The sequence below is a fragment of the Mus musculus genome, chromosome 10 (genome assembly GCF_000001635.26).
Source record: "Mus musculus strain C57BL/6J chromosome 10, GRCm38.p6 C57BL/6J".
In the NCBI taxonomy this organism is placed as follows: Eukaryota; Metazoa; Chordata; class Mammalia; order Rodentia; family Muridae; genus Mus; species Mus musculus.
This window is the reverse complement of record NC_000076.6, coordinates 71,682,331-71,709,306: the sequence shown is the minus strand read 5'-3', so window position 1 is coordinate 71,709,306 and position 26,976 is coordinate 71,682,331. Positions and strand designations below refer to the sequence as shown.

The 26,976-nt window shown below is 43.5% G+C and overlaps 1 pseudogene; it reads right to left on the bottom strand.

Moving 5' to 3' along the window:
- Positions 1,451-5,019, bottom strand: Gm4798 (predicted pseudogene 4798; annotated as a pseudogene).

Here is a 26,976-nt window from a genome sequence, read left to right as displayed (position 1 = left end):
AATGAGGTAAGCAAGGGAGCTGCACATTAAGAGGAGGGGTGGGGGAATGTTTGCTGTGGAACCGACACAAATAAAGTGATGACCAAAGACATCGGAACACAGGGACACAGCAGTAATATTCTCAGGTGAGGTTTCATGTGCTCCTTGTTCTCCACAGTCAGCTCTTTGTAGCCACACTGTTCTGTTTGCCAGCCCCAGCCACTCCAGGAAAATTGGTAACACTTTCCATCCTGGTGACCTGGCTGTCCTTGCAATGATCTCTGGGACTGTACTGGTTGGTTTTGTGTGTTAACTTGACCCAAGCTGGAGTTTCCACAGAGAAAGGAGCCTTCCTGAGGAAATTCCTCCATGAGATCCAACTGTAAGGCATTTTCTCAATTAGTGACCAAGAGTGGGAGGATCCATTGTGGGTGGTGCCATCCCTGGGCTAGTGGTCCTGGGTTCTATAAGAAAGCAAGCTGAAAACACAGAAGTGGATGCTCACAGTCAGCTAATGGATGGATCACAGGGCTCCCAATGGAGGAGCTAGAGAAAGTAGCCAAGGAGCTAAAGGGATCTGCAACCCTATAGGTGGAACAACATTATGAACTAACCAGTACCCCGGAGCTCTTGACTCTAGCTGCATATGTATCGAAAGATGGCCTAGTCGGCCATCACTGGAAAGAGAGGCCCATTGGACTTGCAAACTTTATATGCCCCAGTACAGGGGAACGCCAGGGCCAAAAAGGGGGAGTGGGTGGGTGGGGGAGTGGGGGTGGGTGGGTATGGGGGACTTTTGGTATAGCATTGGAAATGTAAATGAGCTAAATACCTAATAAAAAATGGAAAAAAAAAAAGAAAGCAAGCTGAGCAAGCTAGGGGAAGCAAGCCAGTAAGTAACATCCCTCCATGGTCTCTGCATCAGCTCCTGCCTCCAGGTTCCTGCCCTGCATGTGTCCCTGTCCTGACTTCCTTTGGTGATGAACAGCAACGTGGAAGTGTAAGCTGAATAACACTTTCCTCCTCAACTTGCATCTGTATCATGATGTTTTGTGCAGGAATACAAACCCTGACCAAGACATGACCTTGAAAATGCAGTGGAGACTTCCCTCTTTCTCATACTGTCATGGGAAATGTAGATGGAGTAACAACATGATGCTACAAGTTTGCTAAATGTTCCCAAGGTTCAGATGTATGCTAAGCCAGCATTGTCCAAATTTGCAGTGAGGTTTCATGGTAGCTGGAAAGGTCTATCAGCAAAGCATCATCACCACACTTGACCTTTGTGAGTTCACAGAGAAACATGGAGCAAGTCATGCCCATTTCTGCACCCTACACTGGTCATCAGGAACAATTTGTCTCAGAACCATCTTTATTACAACTTCTCTATTTTCTTCTTTAAAACAGATCTTACCTCGAGTATATTTATTTTTGTTTTTGTTTTTTATTTTTGTTTTTTTTTTTTTTTGCGTAAGGAAAGCAATCTTCTTTATTGTACACAGTACAGAATATACGCAGCTCGGCAGGGTGCACGCGGCCCTGTGCAGGGGGAAGTAGTTCAAATCCACACTCTGGAAAAGAAGCAAATGCATGAAAGGAGCCCCACACCTTGACGGGGACGGCTCTGCGGGAGGTACATGAGTCCGGTGGGAATGCAAAGTGGTGTGACTGTCCCGTGTCCCTTGACTGGCACATGTGCCGTCAAAACAGGAGGGACAGCTCAGGCTACGGAAGATTCTTCTCAATCCGCCCCCCAAAACAGCATAAATTCACTAAAGAAAACTAAAACAAACCCCACACCAGTATAAGTGAAGAGAGGAAGAACAAAAAAAAACCCCAAAATCTATACGGCATTTACAACAAATAAATCTCTAGCCAGTTGGGGTAAAATATGCATCTATGGATAGACTGTGTATAGATTAGAAAGCTATAAATATGCTTATGAAAGAGTCCTTTCATCAGAGTACAATGCTAATTAAGGCCCAAGCTTCAGGTTTGACGCCTCTGTGGGCTGACTAGATTCTCATAGCTCTAAAACATACCCCTCGTTCCTATAAACCTTCTTCACAAGTCATGAGAAGGCTGTGGAGTGTCCCACGCTCAGTCAGCTCTGTGTCCCGTCCCGCACGTGTGGAGTGTCAAGGACAGCAAACTCCTGTCAACCAGGAGTCAGGCAGCAAAGCACTGCCGTTTCCTGCTGACGTCCTCACCACTCCAAACCCAATCTGTACACAGCTTTAGTTTGGTTGTTTAGAACATCCCCGATATAATACAGCAATCAGAATAAAAAATTTTTAAAAAACGAAAAAGTAGCAGGAAGCCAGTAATGCTAGCTAGCACTGCTCTACCTGTGCGTGACAGGTAAGTTTCAGACCCCGGGGAACGGCTGTGCAGGGTCCAAAGTCCAAAACTGAAAGAAAAAGGAAAACAAGGCAGATGCCTGGGTCCCCAGCAGGTGACCAGTCGTTAAATGGACATGACATGTATGTACTATATGACATGTGTGTAGTACATGACATGTATGTAGTATGTGACATGTATGTAGTATGTACATCTGCTTCCCAGAGAAGGAGAGTTAGTGAGCATGGAGAACTATACACATAGAATACTAAGCTGTGTCCAGGCTGCCCTGCACACTTAAAAAAATGTACAGATCAGGTTATACGCCTCAACAGGTTGTCTGGTGCAGAAAGCACTAAGCAGGCTTCTGTGTGGCGAAGGGGAAGCCCCAGCAGATCCCCTCGCAGGCTGCAGCATCTTCCAAAGTAGGCACCACCCCACCCGAGGGATGCAGTGCAGGTACCAAAAGGGGGTTTGTTTTTTGTTTGTTTTTGCTTTAAATACCAAAACTGTTGCGCGCGCTCAACTGGCCAGGAAGAACGACGCTGCTACAGGATCCTTCTGCACACATTTATTCAGTCCTGTTTCTTCTTTCTCCATATATCTCCCTTGTTTATATCTCCCTTGTTTTTATATCTCCCTTGTTTATATCTCCCTTGTTTTTATATCTCCCCCGAACCCTGGGCCTCTCACTCTTTTATACTCTCAGTTCCCATCCACGCACAGCAGGCCACGCCGCCTCACCAGGCACGCAGCTTCAGCTAATCAGGGCAGCAGGGGCAAATCTCCACCAAATTGGATTCACCTGTATCCTGGTACACCTGCGCAGCACTCAAGATGTTTGTGTCTTATATGAGGAAGTCAGGTGCAAGTCATATGACTTAGCTGCAGTCCCTGGCGCCTTTGGGACTGCCGCCACACCCGCTCCCCACACAAAACTACAAAAATCAGTTTATATAAACTGTTTTTCCCCAAAACAACCTCCAAAAGCAAGATGAACTCCTCCCCCCCCCCCAAATCAAAGCAAAACAAAATACTGTCATGTTCATCATCTTTTTAAAACAAGCCGTCTGCGCTCAGCCGTGTGACTGGGAGGAAGGGACTTGATTTACGGCTCGGCTGGAAGGAAGGCCAAAGAGGAACGCGGTCTGAGAACCATGGAGTGAGTAACAGCTCTCCTGGCCTCCCCAGTTCTGGACTACAGGGGAAAGATTTCAGAATGAGCTACAAGAGTTTCGCAATTTCAAGCCTCAATGGTCTGAGCCTCCCCGACTCAGCCTTATCGACTGTCCTATGGGTGTGCAGTTTCTTCCCAAAGAATTGTGCAAGTCAAAGCCTCCTGTGTGAAGGCATTTTAGTAGTCCATGATCAACGCAGATTGTCATACACTCGGTCCCCTTTCATGGGCGCTAACCCTGAACACACTGCAGTACTGCTCTGCACATACTGGCCATGGTGGCAAGGAGGACGGTATCCACGTCTCCCCAGGAAGTGGTGGTTTTTGTATCTCCCTGTTCCCACTCCTCCCGAGCCAAGGTATTTGTCTTAAAGGGTGTCGAATCCAGAGACAGCTTGGGTTCTCCTGATAATATTCAAAGGGCAAGCTTTAGGAACAGCCAAGAACACAAACAAAACCACTGCCCTCAGTTGCCTGGATGAGGACTGCTAGCTCTAGGGTGTGGCTACTCGGCCATTCAGAAACTTAGTAAGCGAAGCCTTCGGCGTAGGGGAGGCTGCTGCAGCGATCCTTGTCCAGGAGGTAAGCAGGGTTGTCTTCAAAGTGAGTCAGAGGCAGCGTGTCCTCCTCATTGAGGGGGCATTCGGATTCTGCCTTCAGGAACGGGCGCTGATTGTCCGGGAAGGCCATAGAGAAGAGTGCATCCGGGTCACACACAAATTTGTAGATGTAGCGTTCCCCAGCCACCTTCTGCATGATGCCCTTTTCATAGTAATAGCGGAGAGAGCGGCTCAGCTTGCCATAGTTCATGGCTGGCCGATTCTTCTGGATACCCCAACGGCGAGCAACCTCTTCCGGTTCTATGAGCTTAAATTCCATGCCTGGGTCAGTCCAGGCGATGAAGTGGGCATTGGCTGGGTCATCCAGGAGGGTGACAAGGAACTGCCACAGCTGCAGAGAGCCTCGTCTCTGATAAGGAGGCCCCTCTCGATACATGGTGGGCTCCTGCTTGACTTTGCCTTCCAGTCTCTCGGGTACCACGCAAGTATCATCAAAGTACAGCCTGGGGTCCTTCTCATACGGGAATCCTTCATGGCTGCTGGAGAAATACCCGCCTCTCATGTAGGATGACTGGCAGTTAGGCACTTCTGAGTCAGCACAGTAATCTCGGGGCTCCTGCTTGATCCCCATGGGTGACTGGAACCCATGTGCTGGAGGACCAGGCATCCCAGGGACCCCATGTTCATATAGTGGGTCATGGTATTCCTGCTTGAATCCCTGAAGGGGTGGCGGAGCTGCGGGGACAATGGGCTCTGACATCTGCCGGTGGTAGCTGGGGCGACTATCTCCAGGAACTCCTGACTGAGGAGGGAAGGGATGGCTGGGCTCAGACAGCTGTCGCTGAAATCTCTGTTCTGATGGATACTGGCTTTCAGGCATCATCTTTGGCATTTGCAGGGGCTGATGTGGTGGCCGGGGGACCGCAAATGTTTGTTGCTGTGATCCAGGTTCTGGAAGTGAGTCTTGTTTTTGTTTTTAAAACATAGGACATGAACCATCTGTAAATAGTATGTAGGTGTGTCATGCCAGTCCATCTGTCTTCCCATTGGCACTTAGAGACCTTTTCCATAGGGTCTTCACAGGGGCCTGCACACCTTTGAGTGCCCAAGATGGAGTCTAAGCGTGAGCCTGAGCTGGAGCAATGGCCACACCTTATTTTGAGCCTTGGGTTTTGGTTGGCTGAGCCTGCGACCTATGGCTATGTAGCCTTGCATCCACTTCTCGAGCTCAGGGTGAGCAGAGCAAGGAAAGCAAGACAGTTAACATGGGGAACCTTTGGCATCTTGGGCTTAACTGCCTTAGGCCTCACAAGAGCCTCCCATAGCCTCTGCATGAGCCCTCATTACCTTTACTTTGTTTGCCTGCATCTTCTTCCGATCTTTTCTACTGAGTTTCTTGGCAAAGTGCCTGTTCCCCAAGAACCTGGGGTCAACTTCTTTATGGATTTGTATCTTTGAGACTGGGGTTTTTGTCTTGATGCCGTTTCTGTGCCATTTTCAAAATGGGTTGGCTATGGTGTGATTCTTGGATTCAACCAGGCCTTCTTAGCAGCCAAGAGCTTCCTGGAGTACCTGGGAGCAGAAGAACCAGCTTTCTTGACAAAACCCAAAATTTTAGAATCAAATGAGACCTTGGATCAACTAATGTTTTTAATTATTTTTTGTAGATGTACAGGTTGGCTTATGTAAAGACATTTATGAATATACTCTAAACAATAACCGACGCTGGCTATCTGTCACTCTCCACAAACTATGCTGGATCAAAAGTGTCCCATTTGTAGCCTTGCCAGACACTCTTTGGGTTTTGTATTTGCCACCCATTCAAGCTTAAAAGCAACATTTCTGTACAGAAGATGAATACTAACTTCCCACTAAACAAGAAACCTTAATTTGGGAATTCCGAGAGCTAAGAGGAACATAAACTGAGAGCTAGGCTTTTTCTTTTCATTATCAAGGTATTTTTATAGGAAAAAAAAGCATAATAACAAACACAGTCAACTAACTAAAGGACAATTTGATGTCATTTTATGAAGGTCATCATCTTAATAGGTTTTTTTTTAACTCTCTTGGGAAACATCTTAATAAAAAATTAGTGCCCACTCCACTGTAAAACACACATAAATCCTGAGGCCGCTGCAGCTCTTTGAAGACACAAGAGGCATACCCTCTAGGGCGAGGGAGTGTGTATGACACTAAGCACAGGTGTGCTTCACTGAGACCACGGGTGATTTTCAGCAGAGGATCATCTCAGACTCCAAGATGGATACATATGCAATTCTATCTATTCTTATTATATATTCATTAGACATCTGAAGAGATGGACACTGTGGAACACGCCAATAATGATCCCAGCACTTGGAAAATGAAAACAAGAAGATGAGTTTAAAGTCAGCCTGGGCTTCAGAGAGACCATGCCTCAGAAACAAATAAACAGAGCAGTAAAAGCCTCTCATCTAACTTCATCTTATGTACAGAATTTTTGCTTTTAATCTGGAAGGGGTAGGGGACCAAAACCCAAAGAGTGTCTGGAAAGGTTACAAATGGGACACTTTTGATCCAGCATAGTTTGTGGACAGTGAGAAAACCAGCATCTACTACTGTTTAGAGTAGATTCAGAAATAAGCCAATCTGTACATCTAGACCCAGTTGCAGTCTGGCTTCTATCTTCTAGAGGGTCCTGGCTACATGACTCCTGGTCCTTCAGATTTTCTTGTATTATCATTGGCAATCTCCAAAGACACACAAAGATCTCAATGACAAATGAATTCAGTTAATGACCAGCCAGCAGGTTACAATGCTACCTTTGGTCCAGACTCTATTACAAATACAACGTGAGTTTTGCCAATATTCCTCTACCTCTATTAACAGTCTTGTGTGTTTGTTTTGCATTTCACACTAAGCTGTATAAATGCTCCACATAGACAAGAATTGATCTTATTGTAGACAGTCTTTTAAGAACAATACAGTCATGTGGCAACTTGAATTGTAAGACATCAAAAGAATTGTAAGACATTTCACGATGAAAAATACCCATAATCTCTCCCATGTCTTTGCCAACAATCTACTCCTAAGATGTCATCTCATCCAGCAGTACTCTCAAAACACTTGCTAACATCAATGTGTTACATGTAAATTCTACACCACAGACATACCCTGAGAATCTTGGGGATCAAATATGGGCTCTTGAAGCTTTTACCCAGATGTGATACAGGTCACCAATGCATAATTCATCCCATGGACAAGCCTACTACCACTAGGTAGACTGCTATAACATGCATGCAAAGGAAGAACAGTAGGTGTGAATAATCACCCCGAACACCCTGGGAGTTGGGAATCTGTCACCTCCCAGGAAGTCTCCCATCAGGGAGTATTCTGTGTATCTCATATCCCTCATTTCATTTTGTCCTCACAGCAGCTTGTGAGACAAGATGACATATTCATTATATTTGCATATACAAATCTAGGATTTAAAGGACTTGTATGAGCTAAAAGTTAGCTGATACAGCCCCCATGGTTGGGAAGAGTAAGTATAGGCTGAGGGGTGAGTGACTGAGTTTATGATGAAGAAGAGATCCAAGGGTTCTGTGAGAGAGTAGCAAAAGAGACTTTAAGATCTCTTTATCAGGGCTGGAAAGATGGTTCAGTGGTTAAGAGCACTGACTGTTCTTTCAGAGGTCCTGAGTTCAATTCCCAGCAACCACATGGTGGCTCACAACCACGTGTAATGGGCATCTGATGCCATCTTCTGGTGTGTCTGAAGACAGCTACAGTGTACCCACATATATTAAATGAATAAGTAAACCTTTAAAATAAATCTCTTTGTCCAGAAGGGTCTAAGATTTTGAATATGCTTACAATTCACATGGCTATAAAGCAGCCATCCAGTGACAAAGCAAAACCCAATGTGACTGTCACCTGCCACTAAGATTCCCTGGTTCCCATCCGTAAATGTTGGGCAAAGATCTATCTCATTGTCTCTTGATCAGCATGCAGCCTGTGTCAGCTACTGGCTCAATACCAGAAAACGTTATGAATTATTACCATGCAGCACCAAGCCTTCTGCAGACTCTGCATTTGCTGCACTGGTGGCTCTGCATAAAATACGGAGATATTGGTATGAGCCTGTCTATCAGTCCTCTGGACACAAATATTCTCTTGGGTCAAATGATAAATAAATGTTTCACAAGAGAGTACAAAACAAGTACAATTATGTGTTTTGTCAGTACTTAAAGGAAAGACTGTCCTTGAACAGATGAGATGAAGTTAGAGTTGTGCTTTTTAACAGTATTTTTAAAGCTAACAAGCAGCCATTCACTTCCTGGTGATTCTCCACACCCCATATTAATCTATGAGCTTTAAGATTTTACTAGGATTAATTCTAAGATGCTATGATTTGAACAGTTTATCTAATGCAGTGGTTTGGATGTTTTCTCTTATGAAATAAAAAAAAATACTATCATACAAGTGTAAAAGAAACCTAACTTCAGAGTCATTATTCCTTTTATTAAAGGTGCCAGGTTTACGTTATTCCTCTTCCCCAGAGCTCTGTTAACACAGAAACACAGAAGGATGCTGTGTCCCTGCGTGCTTTGAATGTGTCCACCATTCACTTCATAGTTACGAACTCAATTTTAGGTAACAATTTTGGAAGCATAGAAAGTTCTGATGCTTTTGAAGGGAAATATTCAGAGTTCAGGAACTCAGGATCATGTATCTTATCTGACTGAATCCTCCTCCTGTCCCCAGCTCTGCCTCCTGACTGCACAGCATACCAGAGTATTAGCAACGAGATCCTCAAGCTGGTCCTTAGCCAGTGACCCGGTAAATCATCTTCTTCAAACCCAATTTTAAGTGAGGCCAGCCATTTAAAACTGATTTTGGTTTTGGCTCCCAGGAGGTCACAAGTCATGAATGGTTCAAAACCTAGCAGTTGTCTACATTAAATCAGCCCTGCCAGTGTCCCCTCACTAAGGACATGAGACTTGACTTGATTGCAGCCACCATTGGATAAAGCCAATAATACTCACTTCCTGTAGAACACTGGAACGTAAATATTTCCACCTCCCCTGGATTTTGCTCCCAATGAGTGATGATAATCCCAGAGCAGTGATTTTACCAACATAATAATCCTTGATAGAGACTGAATTCCAAGAGGCCCCTCTGTGCTCAGTCATAGGAAGTCAAGAAGAAAATTCTTTACTTCATGATTGAAGTCAACCTTAACCGAAGGATGAACAGTGAATATTTTATTCTGGTAAAGTTTAAAATTCCATATTATCATATTTGACATATGCAAGCTCAAACAAAGAAAACTTTAGATTAAGGAATATTCTAGATATTTTAAACATGACTCATGGCTATTTTTGTTTTTTGAAAGTCAAAGAAATGAGAAGAAAGGGTAAGTTGATTTTACAGGCTAAAATGTCCATGGTTAAGCCTTTAATAAACAATGGGCTCTTCCCATCAGGAGTTTATAGATTTCAGACCATTTTTAGATTATAGCATATGAGTGTGCACACGTTTCTCTAAGCCAAGTACCCTACTTTACACTCTAGAGTGCTGAGGGATAAGAAACACCTATTTTGATGGTTACTACTTGATTCAGTGAGTTGGTTTTCTGTTTTGTTTTATTTTGTTTTGTTTTGTTTTGTTGTTTTTTGGTTGGTTTTTTTTTTTTTCTGGTGATCTCCATTCCCTCGAAGCTCAGCTAGATGTTCATTTACATAGGATTTATATTTCTAGCACTTTTTATGGAAAAAAAAAGCAACTGCAGTGTAAGAAGGCTGTGATCCTGTGGTTCCGGGATCCTGTGAACCTGGGATTCTGAGTGTGTCAGAGTTCTTGGCAGTCAAGCTTCATCTGAGACGCTGAGATCCTGGTGTGACCAAGCTCCTGGGATCCTGGGATCCTAAGAACCTGGGTGTGTTCCAGCTCCTGGAAGTGGTACCTCCTCTGGGGACTGTGGGGCTATCCGCTGTGTTCTAAACCAAGGTAGACCAGCACTGACCAGAAGAAACCTGAGCCGCTGGTCAGGCAGGGCTCCTGTGTCCTTGCTCCTACTGTCACAGGCCTCTCACAACTGTGTTGGGACAGAGGTTGCATCCTACTCACCAGTGATCCTAAAATCCTGGGTGTGCTAGGGTGCCTGCAGTGTGGAGAGTCCTCTGGGGCCCATGGGACTGTCCGCCGAGTTTGCGCCCAAGGTGGCCCAGTGCCGGCACCGACCAGAAGAAGGCTTACCAGATCTGGGCTAGCAAGCTTGGTTGTGGCTGACATGGGATGCAAACCTGCAGAGTTTCTGGATCTGAGTCACGGCACCAATGTTGTGATCATAATAAGATAAATAAATATTAAGATATGCTCTATCTGGGTGAAGGAGAAGGGGGTGCCTCGGTAGGTCCATGCCAAGGCATCCCTTCCCCCAGAGGGACCAGCCACACGACGGTATAGTATAGAATAGAGTTTGTTTAGGGCATGGGGAGTGGAGTTAAGAAAGAGGCAGAGAGAAAGGTAGAGAGAAGGAGAGAGTAGAGAAGTAGAGGCCGGCCATGACCACATGGGGGGGGGGGAGGGAATGGGAAGAGAGGGGGAGTAAGAGGACTAGAGGTGAGGGAGAGACTAGAGTAAGAGAGGCAAGAGAGTGAGAGAGAGTTGGGGGAAAGCAGCCCCTTTTATAGTGGGCCAGGCCTACCTGGCTGCTGCCAGGAAACTGAGGAGGAGTTCAGACAGAATACCTGTTATTAGACGCGTTCTCACGACCGGCCAGGAAAGACGCAACAGACCAGAATCTTCTGCGGCAAAGCTTTATTGCTTACATCTTCAGGAGCCAGAGTGCAAGAAGCAAGAGAGAGAGAAAACGAAACCCCGTCCCTATTTTAGGAGAGTTATCCCTCGCCTAGGACGTGTCACTCCCTGATTGGCTGCAGCCCATCGGCCGAGTTGACGTCACGGGGAAGGCAGAGCACATGGAGTGAAGAACCACCCTCGGCACATGCGCAGATTATTTGTTTACCACTTAGAACACAGCTGTCAGCGCCATCTTGTAACGGCGAATGTGGGCGCGGCTCCCAACATCTCCCCCTTTCCTTTTAATAAGAGCAAATAGGCCACCCATATTAATGAGAGTGGAGATAGAGGTCAAATCCCCAGTGTGTAGGTAAAGGAGCCATGTACAGGATTAGCTCTTAGGCTCACAGGCTTTTACCCAGAGCAACCCTGACCTGCTCCCGTGTCGTTTTGCCTGGGGGAAGGGAACTAGGACACTGAACCTTCATGAAAGATGACATGTCTCCCTAGAATAGGCTCATATATGCCGCAGAGCCTTTCCATTGCAGTGCTTAGCCGTGCAACTCTCTCGGGCTGCTGAAGCACACTCACTCCATCCCGTGCAATGAGTCTAGCCTCGTGAGATGTAAGAGCTGAGTGGCCAGCGACCTATTGCCTAAGCATAGATAACCATATATCAGGGGGAGCTCCATGTTCTAGTCCTGCAAGCGCCTGGGCAATAACCACCTTGTCTCTCCTAGTTTGGGCCTTAAGCTTACAGACCAATCAAAGAAGCAACACTAATCCACAGCAAAGTGTATCTCCAAATAATATTAATCCCACCCATTTTTTAAAGAAAGAAAATGCTGAGGAGATCCAATTGGGTAATCCTTTGGTCAGGGACAGGTCCAAGCGCGTGGAGTTGACCTGAAGTCTCAATTCCCGAAGGATCTGTTCAAATTCAGCCGTCCAATTCTGTAACATATACTGAAAAAGACTTTTTGACAAATTAGCTGCCCTAGTAAATTTAACATACTGAATGGAAGTAACACACAATCCCGGAAACTTTTGTTTACACCCCAGCTGAGCTATTTGCCATAATACATCTAGTTGTTCCTAGACAAGATCTATGAGTTGATTAACCAGCATGAGACCTCTCTGTATCTTGACATTAGCTGAGGCCTGTTTATCTATGACTGTAGTCACTGAGGCTGACAAAGTGTTAATGGTGTCAGTTGTCTGGACCTGTCCAGACAGAGCCAAGGCTGTCTGAATCAAGGCTAAACCCAGTTCCTAGTTAGTGTAAAAAGGCAGGAGAATACTTGAGCATTATACATCACCGTCATTGGGAGTGGAAATGTCGACATTATCCCCCAACGCTGCTCTCTTTTTATTATTGACGCCCTGGACATCACCAAGACGAGGGACATCAGTATTCCCTTGGTCAGTCTGGATTTTTCGGGTGAGTCTTTCTGGTATCCAAAATGGGTTGTCTTCATTCTGTGGGAAAACACAGATAGCTCCCCTGGATCTTATCAAAATAGGATCCGGGCCATACCATTTATTATCAAGGACATTTTTCCATTTAACCATCTCATTGGGCCTATCTGGCTCTGTACAATGACGTTCAGCCGCAGTATGGCCATGAGCATCAATATTTAAAAAATTGAGTGTAAAGAGTGCCAAAGACACAGACACTCTTGGTGCTCGGGGTACAGTCTCCTCAAAAGTTCCCCTCTTCTGTTTTATAAGATAGGCTTTGAGGGTGCGATGCGCACGCTCAACAATACCCTGTCCTTGAGGGTTGTATGGAAGTCCAGTCAGGTGGGTTACGTCCATCTGACGGCAGAACTGCTGAAATTTTTGAGACGTATAAGCTGGTCCATTATCAGTCTTAAGGAGTCTGGGTTTCCCCCAAGCACTCCATGCCTCAAGACAATGTTGAATCACATGTGAGGCTTTTTCTCCAGTTAACGGAGAAGCAAACATGATGCCAGAACATGTGTCAATGGACACATGGAGATATTGAAGTTTTCCAAAGGAAGAAACATGTGTAACATCCATTTGCCAGACCTGTAGAGGTCGAACACCGCGTGGGTTAATTCCCACATGAGGAACTGGCAAGAACTCACAGCAGCTTTGACATTGAGTAACAATGTCACGGGCTTCTTTTCTTGTCAAGGAGAAACGACTGCGTAATGTTTCAGCCGTCACATGAAAATTGTTATGAAAATTTCTTGCAGCCTCTACCGGGGATGATAGGGCAGCAGCCACCACTTTAGTGGCCTTATCTGCCAAATCATTTCCCAGAGCCATGGGGCCAGGTAGGCCTGAATGGGCTCTAACATGAGTAATATAAACAGGAGATCTTCTAGATAACAAAACTAATTGTATCTGCTGAAAAATATTGGCAACTCTACTGGAAGGCTTAATCACTCCAGCCACTTCTAAAAGATTTACTGCATTAACCACATAACAGGAATCTGACACAATATTAAGGGGTTCTAAAAAGGTTTTTAAAACTTCTAAGACCACTAAACATTCTACCACTTGAGGTGAATTTTCATTATATTGTTTGGATACCACTTTACCATTAGCCACATAGGCACCTATGCCAGTTTTTGATCCATCAGTATATACCACAATCCCATTTTTAAGTGGGTTTCTTACTGTTATTTGTGGAAACACAACAGATTGATTTTGGGCAAACTGTAAGATTGGATGTTTTGGATAATGGTTATCTATTTTTCCTGAAAAGGAGGTAACTAAAACTGCCCAATCATTAGATGTGGCTGCCAAGGTTTGAACCTGTGCAGCGGTATAAGGTACAATTAAAAGATATGGACTTCGCCCAAAGTGGGTGATTGCTGCTTTTAGACCTTTAAGGGCAAGCTGTGCAATTGCATCAGGATACCAATCTATTATTTTAGCTGGGGATACGTTTGGATGGATCCACAACAATGGCCCATTCTGCCACAAAACTGCAGTTGGCAATTGTGCTGTCTTAAAGACACACAAACTGAAAGGCTGCGAATCCTCAATACGTTGTAATTGTGCATTCTGTAAGGCATTTTCCACTTTTTGTAAGGCCTGGTTAGCAGCTAGAGTAAGAGTCCTAGGGGAGGAGATATGAGGATCTCCTTCTAAAATACTAAACAAAGGCCTTAACTCAGCGGAAGGAATCTTTAAAAAAGGTCTGAGCCAATTAATATCTCCCAACAGCTTTTGAAAATCATTTAAGGTATGGAGGTGATCTCTTCTTATCTCTACCTTTTGGGGCACAATCTTATCTGGGGACACCACAGAGCCCAAGAATTGTCCTGTATCAGAAATTTGGACCTTTTCTGTGGCTATCTGTAAACCCCACTGACTTAAAGTTTTAAGTAGAAAAGGATATGCCTTTTGTAGCATGGTAAGGTCTTTATGGCACAGGAGGATGTCATCCATGTAAAGGAGCAAAATTAAAGAGGGGAATTGTTCCCTCACTGGCAAAAGAGCTTCTTGTACATAAAGTTGGCACATTGTAGGACTATTGGACATTCCCTGTGGTAAGACCTTCCATTGATACCTCTTATCAGGTTCCATGTGATTAATAGAGGGGATGGTAAAGGCAAATCTGGGCCTATCCCTTGGACACAAAGGTATAGAAAAGAAACAATCTTTAATATCTATAATAATTAAATTCCAGCCACGTGGTAAGGCGGAAAGTACAGGGAGACCCCTCTGTACTGGGCCAAATAAGTTCATTTGCTCATTAATGGCTCTGAGGTCATGGAGCAGTCTCCACTTTCCTGACTTTTTCTTAATTACAAAAATTGGAGTATTCCAAGGTGAGGTAGATGGCTCAATATGGCCTAGTTTTAATTGTTCCTCTACCAGTTGAATCACAGCTTCTAGTTTTTCAGAGGATAGGTGCCATTGAGGAACCCACACTGGGTCCCCTGTTTTCCATGGTATGGGTCGTGCTGCCCCAATGGCCGCTAAGGAAAACCCAGACCCTGTCTGTCTTGGTTTCCATTAGGTGAGATGGGCTCTATCCTTCCCTGTTCTTGATGTCCTAACCCTTTTCCTTCTTTATAACCCATCTTTGCCATGATATTTTTTGCTTTAGCTGAATACCCTCCCGATGGGGCGTTTTCATTGGACAAAATAAGGCCCAAATGCTGCATAATATCCCTTCCCCAGAGGTTAACCGGGAGTGGGAGCACATAAGGTATGAATTTCCCTTGCTGTCCTTCAGAGGATTCCCACGTCAAGGCAATGGAGCTTATAGTGGGACATGATTGATATCCTAGGCCCTGTAATGAATGAGATGACTCTGTGGTGGGCCATGCTTTGGGCCACCAATGTGTAGAAATTATACTTTTATCTGCTCCGGTATCAAGGATGCCTTCAAACTCTTTTCCATTAATCTTAAGGCGGAGCTTAGGTCTATTATTCAAAGATACAACCAAATAGGCAGAATCATTTCCTGAGGAGCCCATTTTCTTTATCTCAGGTCCTGCAGATTTCTCCCTGGTATTATCAGGGAGGAGCAGCAGCTGAGCTATCCTATCTCCTTTACTAATAGAAAAAACGCCTTTAGGGCTTGAGCACAGGACCTGTATTTCAGGGGAATGTTGACAATCCATAACTCCAGGGTGGACTACTAAGCCCTGCAAGGTGAGTGAACCCCGGCCGAGAATAAGGCCCATGGTTCCCGGGGGCAAGGATGGTATAGGCTCCACCGGCACCGGCTGAATACTCATTTGAGGCATTAATAGGAAGTCGGAGGCGGCACGCAGGTCCACCCTTGTGGGTCTTCCTGGGTCGCCTCTCTGCTTCCTGGGTCCTGACAAACCGGTTCCCATATCTTTGAGGGCCCTGGGACCGAGGGCCCGATGACCCGTTTTTTGGCACATCAGTTGATTGACTATCAGGTGGGGGAAGAATTCTGCCCTTTATATCCCTCACAGAGCGACACTGGTCAGCTCTATGATAACCCTTGCCACACTTAGAGCAAAGAGTGAGAGTCCCTCCCTGTTTATCTGGAGCTCTGCAATCTTTCTTAAAATGCCCAGGCTTTCCGCAATTAAAACATGTCCTCTGATCATTTCTGCTCATGGAGCGGTTCTGAGATTGGAGGATGGCGGCCGCTAAGCCTGCATTGGTGAGAGGTCCCCCAAGCTCTCGACAGACCCTGAGCCAGTCTTGTAAGCCTTTGTTCTTTCTTGGGGCTATGGCCGCTCGGCACTCCTTTGTGGCTTGCTCATAGATTAGCTGTTCTATCAGAGGCGCAGCTTGCTCTGACTCTCCAAAAATACGCTCTGCTGCCTCTGTCATTCTGGCCACAAAATCTGAGAAGGATTCCTGAGGTCCCTGGATTATCTTTGTTAACTGCCCAGTGGTTTCACCTGCTCGAGAGAGCGCCTTCCAGGCCCTAATAGCCGTGGAAGAAATCTGGGCATAAGCTCCCCAATGGTAGTTTGTTTGATCAGCAGAATAAGCTCCCTGACCCGTTAACAAGTCAAAAGTCCAATCTCTCTGCTCTGGAGTCAAAGCAGCTGCGTTTGCTCGGGCCTGCGCTTGTGCAGCTTCGTGCCAAAGCGCTCTCCATTCCATATATTTGCCCATACTAGGGAGAGCGGCTTTTACAACCGTTTGCCAGTCAGCAGGAGTTAGTGCCATGCCGGCGAGCCTGTCTAACTGCACCAAGGTAAAATTAGCATTGGTTCCGTATTTACGGACCGACTCGGCGAGTTCTTTAATTTGTAAGTATTCTACCGGAGCGTGGACACGCCCACCCTCGGCTCCTTCAAAGACTGGAAATGCCTGTTGTATTTTCCTTTGTTCCTCTCTGGGAATGAATGAGTCTGCGCACTGCCTCTCTGCGCACTGCCTCTCTGCGCATCTCTCTGCGCATTGCCTCTCTGCGCATTGCTGACGCACTACGCAGGGCGGGGGCTCCGCATAGGGCGGACCTTGAAGCCGACTGCCCTGAGGCCAATCAGCAAACTGGCCTTCGCCAGCCGCTTTTGGCTTCCTTAACTGATTAGCTAGCACTTTACCTGGCTGGTACCCTTTTTTCTCATAATGAGCTGCTTCTTCCTCCCAGTCTGTTTCTTCAGAGGAGAATTCTTCATCTGCTTCAGAGCTACTAAGAGCTGGCTTCCTGAGCTCATCTAGTGACGAGTATCTCCTAGAGACCTCCGCTAATCGATCTTTTTTCTTTTCTTTTTTCTTTTCCTTCCTTCTAATCTCTCCCCAGGTATTCTTACCTGACCTAAACTTTTCCTCGGGTTCAAGACCCTTGGAAAGGCCTGTATACTTATTTTGTGTACCATATTTTCTCTTTGCTCCTACTCTCTCTCCCCGCTTTACTTCTGATAGATTGTCCTGAATTTCATCTAGAATCCGCCCTGCCTTAACCACTTGATAACATGTGAAAAGGAACAAAAGGGCTCCTAACACCAGAAAAAATTCAAGGCCAAACATATTCCACTTTACTTCTGATAGACTGTCTTGAATTTCCTTAGAAAGTTCAAGGCCAGGCTTACCTCGTAAAGCTATACTCACTGGTACTCTCGTTCCCCAGCTGAAAAGTTCTGAATTCATACAGTTGAATCCTTCTTAACAGTCTGTGTTGTGGGAACACTTCATAACCGCGACCCGCAGTTCTGGTTCTGGAATGAGGGATCTTCCTTGCACCGGTGATGGTAAACTCTCGTCCCGAGTTTTTTCTCGTCCCGGAATTCGGCACCAATTGTTATTAGACGCGTTCTCACGACCGGCCAGGAAAGACGCAACAGACCAGAATCTTCTGCGGCAAAGCTTTATTGCTTACATCTTCAGGAGCCAGAGTGCAAGAAGCAAGAGAGAGAGAAAACGAAACCCCGTCCCTATTTTAGGAGAGTTATCCCTCGCCTAGGACGTGTCACTCCCTGATTGGCTGCAGCCCATCGGCCGAGTTGACGTCACGGGGAAGGCAGAGCACATGGAGTGAAGAACCACCCTCGGCACATGCGCAGATTATTTGTTTACCACTTAGAACACAGCTGTCAGCGCCATCTTGTAACGGCGAATGTGGGCGCGGCTCCCAACAAATACCAACAACTCTCTTAGAACTGGTGAGCATCTCTCTTCCCTGCTATTTTAACTGCTATTTTCCCTGCTACTTGAACAATTATAACTTAAAGAATTATAACTTGTTATAATTCTTTATTTCTTCATGATCTATAAAGTGGTGCCAGAAGTCCACACAGTTCAGCAGTTTAGAATGACTGTGTTTATACATATATACATACATACATACATACATACATACATACATACATACACACACACACACACACACACACACACACACACACATACACACACACTTGTGTTTTACTAACAAGTGTTTTCACACAACAAAAACTTTACACATGTGAAGACCATTGACTCTCTCACTACCTGGTCATAGTGTGAGTGTTGCATACACATCATTAATGAGTAAATAGGCTGGCTAATAGATGGCAGACTGAGGGTTGCATACACATCAGTGATGAGTAAACAGACTGGTTAATAGATAGCAGAAGCTAAGATTACAGGCAAATATAATGAAGTTAGGTCTTTGTGTTGAAACTTATAGCCAGGTAGCTGAAATCATAAAGATATATTAAGTAAAACACTAACTGGATCTTCATTTAGTGCATAAGCACTTGGATAATTTATTTTTAAAACATCACTGCAAATGGTAGAAGGGACTATTCTAGAGATGAGCAATCCTTCTGTTACTAATATAGAGAGCTATTTATATATTTGAGGATCAAATGTTTTTTGTTCCATCTAGTCAGTTCTGCTGAGGCCAAAATTTGGAAATGAAGAATAGTTGTGTTTCCAAAACACTTTATTCACAAACAACAACAACAACAAAAAACAAACAAACAAAAAAAGCTGAAAGCCAACAAGAATCTGCATACTTCCCTATGGCTCATACATTTTATCCCAGTGGTCTAAAACCAATACTTGCATCGTCTCCAGTAAAAGTCATGTTGGCTTAGAAAAATTATATTAGGATCTTGAGTCTATACTCTGTAGAATATCAGGAAAATCAAAGATGGTGGATTTTATGCCTTCAAGAACTTTCCAGTTTGATCAAAAAGGGGCTTCAAAAAGTAATAACTACAAAGATATATTGAGAGATGCGGGGGTGGGGGCTGAACTGTCTCAGTGTTCAGAGCATGCACTGCTCCCACAGAGGACCCAAGTTTGGTTCCCAGAACCCATATCAGGCAGAGTCCAACAACCTCTTCTGGCTTTGTCAGGCCACTGAACTCATGTGCACTGAGACTCACACTTACAAAGAGTTTAAAAAGTAAAAATATCTTTAAAATTAGATAGATGATTGATTGATTGACTGATTGATGACTGATAGATTACAGAAAAAGATAGATATATAGATAGATAGATGATAGATAGATAGATAGATAGATAGATGATAGATTAGATAGATAGATGATAGATAGATAGATAGATAGATAGGTAGATAGATGATAGATAGATAGATGATAGATTAGATAGATGATAGATAGATAGATAGATAGATAGATAGATAGATAGATAGAAGATAGATGATTAATAGATGACAGATAAAATAGATTATAGATAGATGATAGATGATAGATGATTAATAGATGACAGAGATGATAAGTAGATAGACACTAGATGATTGATAGATGACATATAAAGATAGATAATAAATAGATGATAGATAGATAGATAGATAGATAGATAGATAGATACATACATACATACATACATACATACATACATACATACATACATATCCTTTAAATTTTACATGGTCTATAGTTAGCTTGGGTGAGGTTGAGACAGATATGAAATCCCAGCTGTAAGATATTTCCCATGGATAACAGTAATTCTACCCTTGACTCGTTTCCACCTGTTTTTCTTCAAAACATGGAGGAAATTGAGGATCTATTGTTCTTTCAAAGTTAAATCAATTATTCATGAAAATTGTGATGCATTTTAATCCACATACTTTTAGGAAATTTTACTTTTATCATCTCTGAACATTCAAAAAAAAATCCTCTCTGGGTTTCTTTGTCAAATATCTGAGAAGAAGACAGCTTTGTTCATCCCATCACCCATGCTGTTCACATCCCAGAGTCAGATGCCACCTTTCATTTCTTTTGCCTTAATGATTTGGATGGTAAATTGTCTTCCTAAAATACAAGCCTGAATTATCACTCAATTAGGTTGTTAAATTAAATATCAGCTGAGCCATCAAGGAATTCTCTCCTGAACGATCCAATTTTCACGAGCATATTTCAGTGTGTCCATCAGAGCGGGCATTGCACCTTGACAAGCCACATCCTAACCTGAAATCCACCCATATTGAGGATGTCACTTTTATCCATTGGAAAGAGGAACCATCCCTATATATCTCTGAGGAGGCCAAAGCCCATCCAGACAATGTTGAAGCTCCTCAAAGCTATGCTAATAAGACCTTCGGTGAATGTATGAGCTGATAGTTTCTTATACCCACAGAGAACTGTCTTCTCACTCCCAGATTGAAAGTGGACATTGGACACTCTTCTTTTATGATGTCATATATTCTGGAATTCTCTGACATCCAGCTTCATTCCTCAGTCTGTACATTTGCTGTTTTCTCTTCCTTGAAATCTTACCAGAAATATTCTTACTAATGTGTCTTGTTAAAGAAGACTCTATTGGTCTTATTCTTCTTCAAAATGGCTTACTTCATCAAGACACGATTCACACTCTCATAAAATTGGCAGGAATTCAATGATGCCCCAGGTAGAAATCCTTTACAATACTTGACAACATGGTAAGCACCAAATGATGGTTATCATTATCCCAAGCCCCTCTAGCTTTGTGATCAGAAGTTCCTGAGCTACAAGAATGTAATAATTAGCAGACTAACTAGTGATAGAAAAATAGAAAAAGTTGACTTTACATAGGAAGCTGGCATTTAGACAGAAAATCTTGAAAAGGACTTAGCATGTTCACTAGGTAACATATTGGGCTTGAAGTGACATTAGCACAGGATTCTCACATAGCTCACAAACCATATACCATATGGATTTCCAATATGTAGCTAAACAGACTTCTGGAGTTCTCTCTTGATCATGTTCAGTACACGTTCTTTAGGACAAAGACTCAACCATGGCCTGATCTACTTCCTTTCTAAGGACTGGGGGATGCTTGCTACTCTTATCTACAGCCAATAATAATAATAAATAGTAAATATATTGTTATTATTATTGTTGTTGTTATTCCTCCTACTCCTCCTCTTTTTTCTGTTCTATGGGCTCAGAGATATGTCCCCAACCCACTGTGGAAGCCAACTCTGTGTTGTCAAGCTGACCCTTATTAATATACTTGTGACACTTGTATACCTGGCTAGCATCATTTCACATCAACCCAAATCTAGGCTCTCAAACTGAGTGTACCCCATCAACCTCCAAAATGAAAGAGGATATGCTTAAAATCTGCCCTTGTGTCTAACAAAGTCTACAGTGGTCTAAATCAGACAGGCACAGGATTTTAATCTGGGGCCTGAGATGCTGTGGAGACATGTCTAACAAAACTGACTCACAATTCTAAGAACCAAAGGATAAGCCATGGATAAGTCTATAGAGAACACAAAATCTCCATGTGGGAAACTTTCATTTAATCAACAAAGTCTGCAAGTGGCCCTGAGTCACATCAGATTGTTTGGTCAACCCTGCAGAGGTCTCTCCATCAAACTATGGCATACCCAAAATGTGGCAATTACAAATGACCTAGCTAGCTTTAACTATCAGTTTGATAGCCGACAGGCATCTGCCTCGTGAGCACGTCTGTGTGGATATTGACTTACTTGTTAATTGGTACAGAATGGCCCAGCCCACTGTAGGCACTACCATCCCAACCAGGTGGTTCTAGGCTGTGTAAGAGAACAAGCTAAGCACAGACCTACAAACAAACCAGAGCCAGCAAGCAATATTCCTCCACGAAATATGAGCCCCTGCCCTAACTTCTCTCAAAGAGCTGTCTCTTGTGAGACTATGCCAGTGCTTGGCAAATACAGAAGTGGATGTTCACAGTCATCTATTGGATAGAACATAGGGCCCCTAATGAAGGAGCTAGAGAAAGTACCCAAGGAGCTAAAGGGGTCTGCAACCCTATAGGAGAAACAACAATATGAACTAACCAGTACCCCCAGAGCTGTGTCTCTAGCTGCATATGTAGCAGAAGATGGCCTAGTCAGTCATCAATGGGAGGAGAGGCCTTTGGTCCTGTGAAGATCATATGCCCCAGTACAGGGGAATGCCAGGGCCAGGAAGAGGGAGTGGATGGGTTGGGGAGCAGGGCAGAGGGAGTGTATAGGGGACTTTCAGGATAGCATTTAAAATGTAAATGAAGAAAATACCTAGTAAAATTTAAAAATGGAAAAAAAAAAGATGAAGTATGACCTGGAAATGTAAGCCAAATAAACCCTTTTTTCCCCATATTGCTTTTGGTCAGAGTGTTTTATCTCAGCAACAAAATGAAACCAGAACACACAGAATAGCTTGAGCTGGGAAAAAAAAGCCATCACCATATTTCAGTAAGATTCAAATGTCCCTAGTTTTCAGAATTAGAAGAATCTGGGTTTTACTGGTGGAGTTCAATACTCGATACACATTCTAGGTTTACAAAATATACTTGCTTCTCAACCAATCATGGCAAAAGGAATGTGTCCCTACCATCCACCACCAGTAGTGACATGCTGGGCAGTATATATTATTTTCAAGGTTGAGAAGCTCAACCTTGGGGCATTCAATTCAATATCTCTAGGATAATCCATCTCACATATGAACATCTCATATTTCATATTCTTTTAGTTAGTTGTCTGTGTATATAAATACATTGTGATTACACATACATATACATAGCCATATATATATAGCCATACACATAGCCATATATATACATATACATATAATGCATACAATTTTATAAAAGTGGATATATATATATATATGTATATATATATTTGTACTACAGGGTTTCCTTATTAAAAAGCAATAACTAATGGGTAGATGTAAAGCCTATGTCACGTGTCAAGCCAGGTTCACTTGATTTTTTGTTGCTTTTCCTCTATGACAGGGATAATGTTATCTTGCTCTATGTGAAGGACTTATAAAGATACAACTGTAAGAGGATCACAAATGTACTTTTTAAAGTTCAAAATAAGGAGTGGGGAGATGGCTTTTCAGTAAAGTGCTTGTTACATGTGATGGTTTGTATATTCTTAGACCAGGGAGTGGCACCATTTGGAGGTGTGGCCTTGTTGGAATAGGTGTGACCTGGTTGGAGTAGGTGTGTTACTGTGGGTGTGGGCCTAAGACTCTCACCCCAGTTGGCTGGAAGTCAGTCTTCCACTAGCAGCCTTTGGATGAAGACATAGAACTCTCAACTCCTCCTGCACCATGCCTGCCTGGATGCTGCCATTCTCCCACCTTGATGGTAATGGACTGAACCTCTGAATCTGTTACCCAGTTCAAATTAAATGTTGTTTTTTATAAGACTTTCCATGGTCATGGTGTCTGTTCACAGCAGTAAAACCCTAACTAAGACATTACACAAGCATGAGGACCTGAGTTCAGTCCCCTCAGAGCCCACATAAAATGCCAGACATGATGGTGTACAGTTGTGGGCACAAAGCACCCCTGGGGTGCTATCTAAATAGCAAGTATGTCCAAATCAGCCAGTTCCAGGTTCAGCTTGAGATCCTGCCTCAAAAACTAAGACATAACACCATCAAGAAAGAGACATGATATCAACCTCTGGTTCCAATAGCTATGTGCATCTGGATAGATACATGCATAGACACACATACACTTCAAAATACTCTATATGTCAAAATGGAGATCTCTTTAATATAATTATATGTTCATCATTGCTAAAATATATAGTTATATATATAGTTATATATATAGTTATATATATATATATATAGTTATATATATTGAATGTAGCTCAGTAGTGCTGTGTTTGCACAGTATTTATAAGACCTCAAGTTCAACCCCAAGCATCGCATAAACAGTAAAGTTTGATTATTAAAATTACTTTCTTCACTAAATCACTGTTGGCACAAATAACTCATACTAACAGGGCCAAGAGAATACTCTGCCTTTCAAATCTCTCTAGGGAATATGAAACTGATATGCAAATCATACACAAAAATCATTTTTATTACATATTTTATTTACATTTCAAATGTTATCCCCTTTCCTAGTTTGCTCCCCAACCTACCCACTCCTGCTTCCTGGCCCTGGCATTCAGAAGCAGGTGCTAACAGCCATCCATTGCACAAAATCATTTGATAAAAGTGGTTTTATTAACAGCTTTCCCTTAGTCCATGAAAGAAACAATCCATCTCCTATATTAATTTTCCTCATTCCCAAAGACTCTAGTGAGTCCTATTGCTGTGTGACACAATATCAGCCGTGGCATCCATCACCCCTCAGACACAGCTTTGAGCTCAGAGTTCTGGACAACAAGTTTAACATGTTTATCTCCTAGATGAGATTTCGTCTACAATACTCTGCCTTCTGGCAAGTAGCGATTATAGCAGCCTGTGATTTCCACCCTGGGTAGGTGACTAACCCTTCAGAAGCATAAAAAGGAGTCAACTTTTGAAGATTCAGAGCACGAACAGATATTATCATCACCCCCCAGGACAGAAGAAACCACACACTACTGAGAACGAAGGAAGCTATGGACAAATTCTCACCAAGTGTACAGATACTCATTACTATTGTGGTTCTGTGTGGCACTTTCCAGGGATATTCAGTATGCCACACTTCAAGACTGCAAATAATTCTTCAACTTTCTTATATGGAAAACAGATTTTTTTTTCATATAATATATTCTGACTACCCTTCTCTCCAAACTCCTCCCAGGTTCTCCCTATTTCCTCGTCCACCCACCCACAACCACACCCTTTATCTCTCTTCTTAGAAAACAGACATCTAATAACAATTAATAGTAATAATAAAATAAAAACAAACAAACCAGTATAGGGCAAAAGAAACATTTTTAAAAAGAGCCAAAGAGAAAGAGTAAGAAAAACACCCAGAGATGGATACACACTCACACAAACAGAAAACCCAGAAAACACAAAATCAGAGGCAGTAAAGAAAGCAAAAAAGGCATCCCTTAGATATTGTCATATTTTATTACCTCAAAAGCCCTGGTTTAAAGCTTTGCCGTGTTTGTACATCTGACTATCCATTGTGGAATAACACTGGAATTGATAGCACATTTAAAAAAAAAAAACTCTTAGAAATGATTTTCATCCTATTGCTGAGAATATTATGGGTGATTTGGCAGAAATAATGTACTAGAGAGTTACTGTGTCCCTTTTAGAATTTGTCAGACCTGAGCTGTGAAATGCTGTGGGGGACGAGAGAGGGATCTGCACATGACAGCTAATTCACACAGACACACACACACACAGACACACACACACACGAGTAGACACCAAGGTATCCACAGCATAAAGGCATGCAGACAATGTCAAAACACCAAAGATGATTCCCTGTGTGAGATCAGCCTCTGGATGGATGTCTGTGTCGTGTATAAGTAGTCTCTAGTCTGTTCGCTAGATGGAGGCTTTATAAGCTCAAAACGAGGGCTGGCTGGAGCCAAAAAGGAGACTCAATGTGCAACGTGATTTCTAAAAATTACCTAATTGGAATGTTACGTTTGCAAAGAGGTTATTTTAATTATTTTCATGTAGCATGCAAAATTAAAAAAAATTTTTTTCATCAATCAAGTACTTTTCAAAAAAAATCACCTTTTACATACGGTTGGAGTATTTCTCTAATCACATATCTGACAAAACCGTCTCAATAGAGCATTTCCACCTGGGTGGGAAACAAGTCCAAAACGTTTAACTTTCAAAGAAATATTGTTCTTCAACTCAAGTGTAAGGAAAAAAAAAAGCAACCAGACTCTGTACCTTGCAGCTAATTACTAGATTTTTCAGTCTGAAGCCTTGTGAGTCAGGGTTTAATCAGCAGAAACAAACTTCCCTCTAACTGATTGACACAGCAGTGAAGCTAAAGCCCCTTAGAACTGTGAGGTAACTGAGGTAAACAAACCACAGGCAGCAGAGATGTCAAGAGAGACTCCCAAGGCCACATCCCAGGCTGGCTCACCAGACAAGCTACTCCAGTAGGACAGGAAGGTCCAAACCAGCAGTAACAAGCCAAGACATTGACATCCAAACAACTGCCTCCCCCTTGGGAAGCCATTAGCCCAAAAGAAGCAACCATGCTAGAAGGTAGTTCACAGGTTAATGGAAATATCTACACAAGCCTGAGGGGCTGCATAGAGTACATGATCCTCACAGAAGGAGGGAGGGAGGGAGGGAGGGAGGGAGGGAGGGAGGGAGGGAGGGAGGGAGGGAGGGAGGAGAGAGGGAGGGAGGGAAGCACGGAGAGAGTGATATAGGGAAGGAGAGAGGAAGGACAGAGGAGAGAAAAAGGAAGGAGAAGAGGGAAGGAGGGAGAGAGAGAAGGAAGGAGATAGGAATGGAAGAAACAAAGGGAATAAAGAAAGGGAAGGGAGAAAAAGAAGGAAAGACAGGGGAGATGGGAGGAGGAGAGGAGAGAGGGAAGAGGAGAGAGAAGGGAAGAAGAGAGGGAGAGAGAGGAGGGGAGAGGGGATGGGGAGTGGAGGGAAGAGGGGAGGGAAACGAGGAGGGGACTGGAGAGGGAAGGGTCAGAAGAAAAGAGAAAGGGGGACAGAGAGAGGACAGATCAAGGAGGGCAGAGGAGGGAAAAAAGAAGAAGAGAGGTAAGGAAAAAAGGGAATAGAGAAACAGGAGGGGGAGAAAGAGAGAAAGACAAGGGGAGGGGAGATGGGAGGAGAGGAGAGGAGAGGAGAGGAGAGGAGAGGAGAGGAGAGGAGAGGAGAGGAGAGGAGAGGAGAGGAGAGGAGAGGAGAGGAGAGGAGAGGAGAGGAGAGGAGAGGAGAGGAGAGGAGAGGGGTAATGAGGAGGGCAAAGGAGGGGAGGGGAGATAGGAGGAAATTTGAAAAGCTGGGCTGATCCTAAGAAACTAATTCAACGTCCACAAAATGTAATAGTCATTCATTTCACTCTGCACTTGG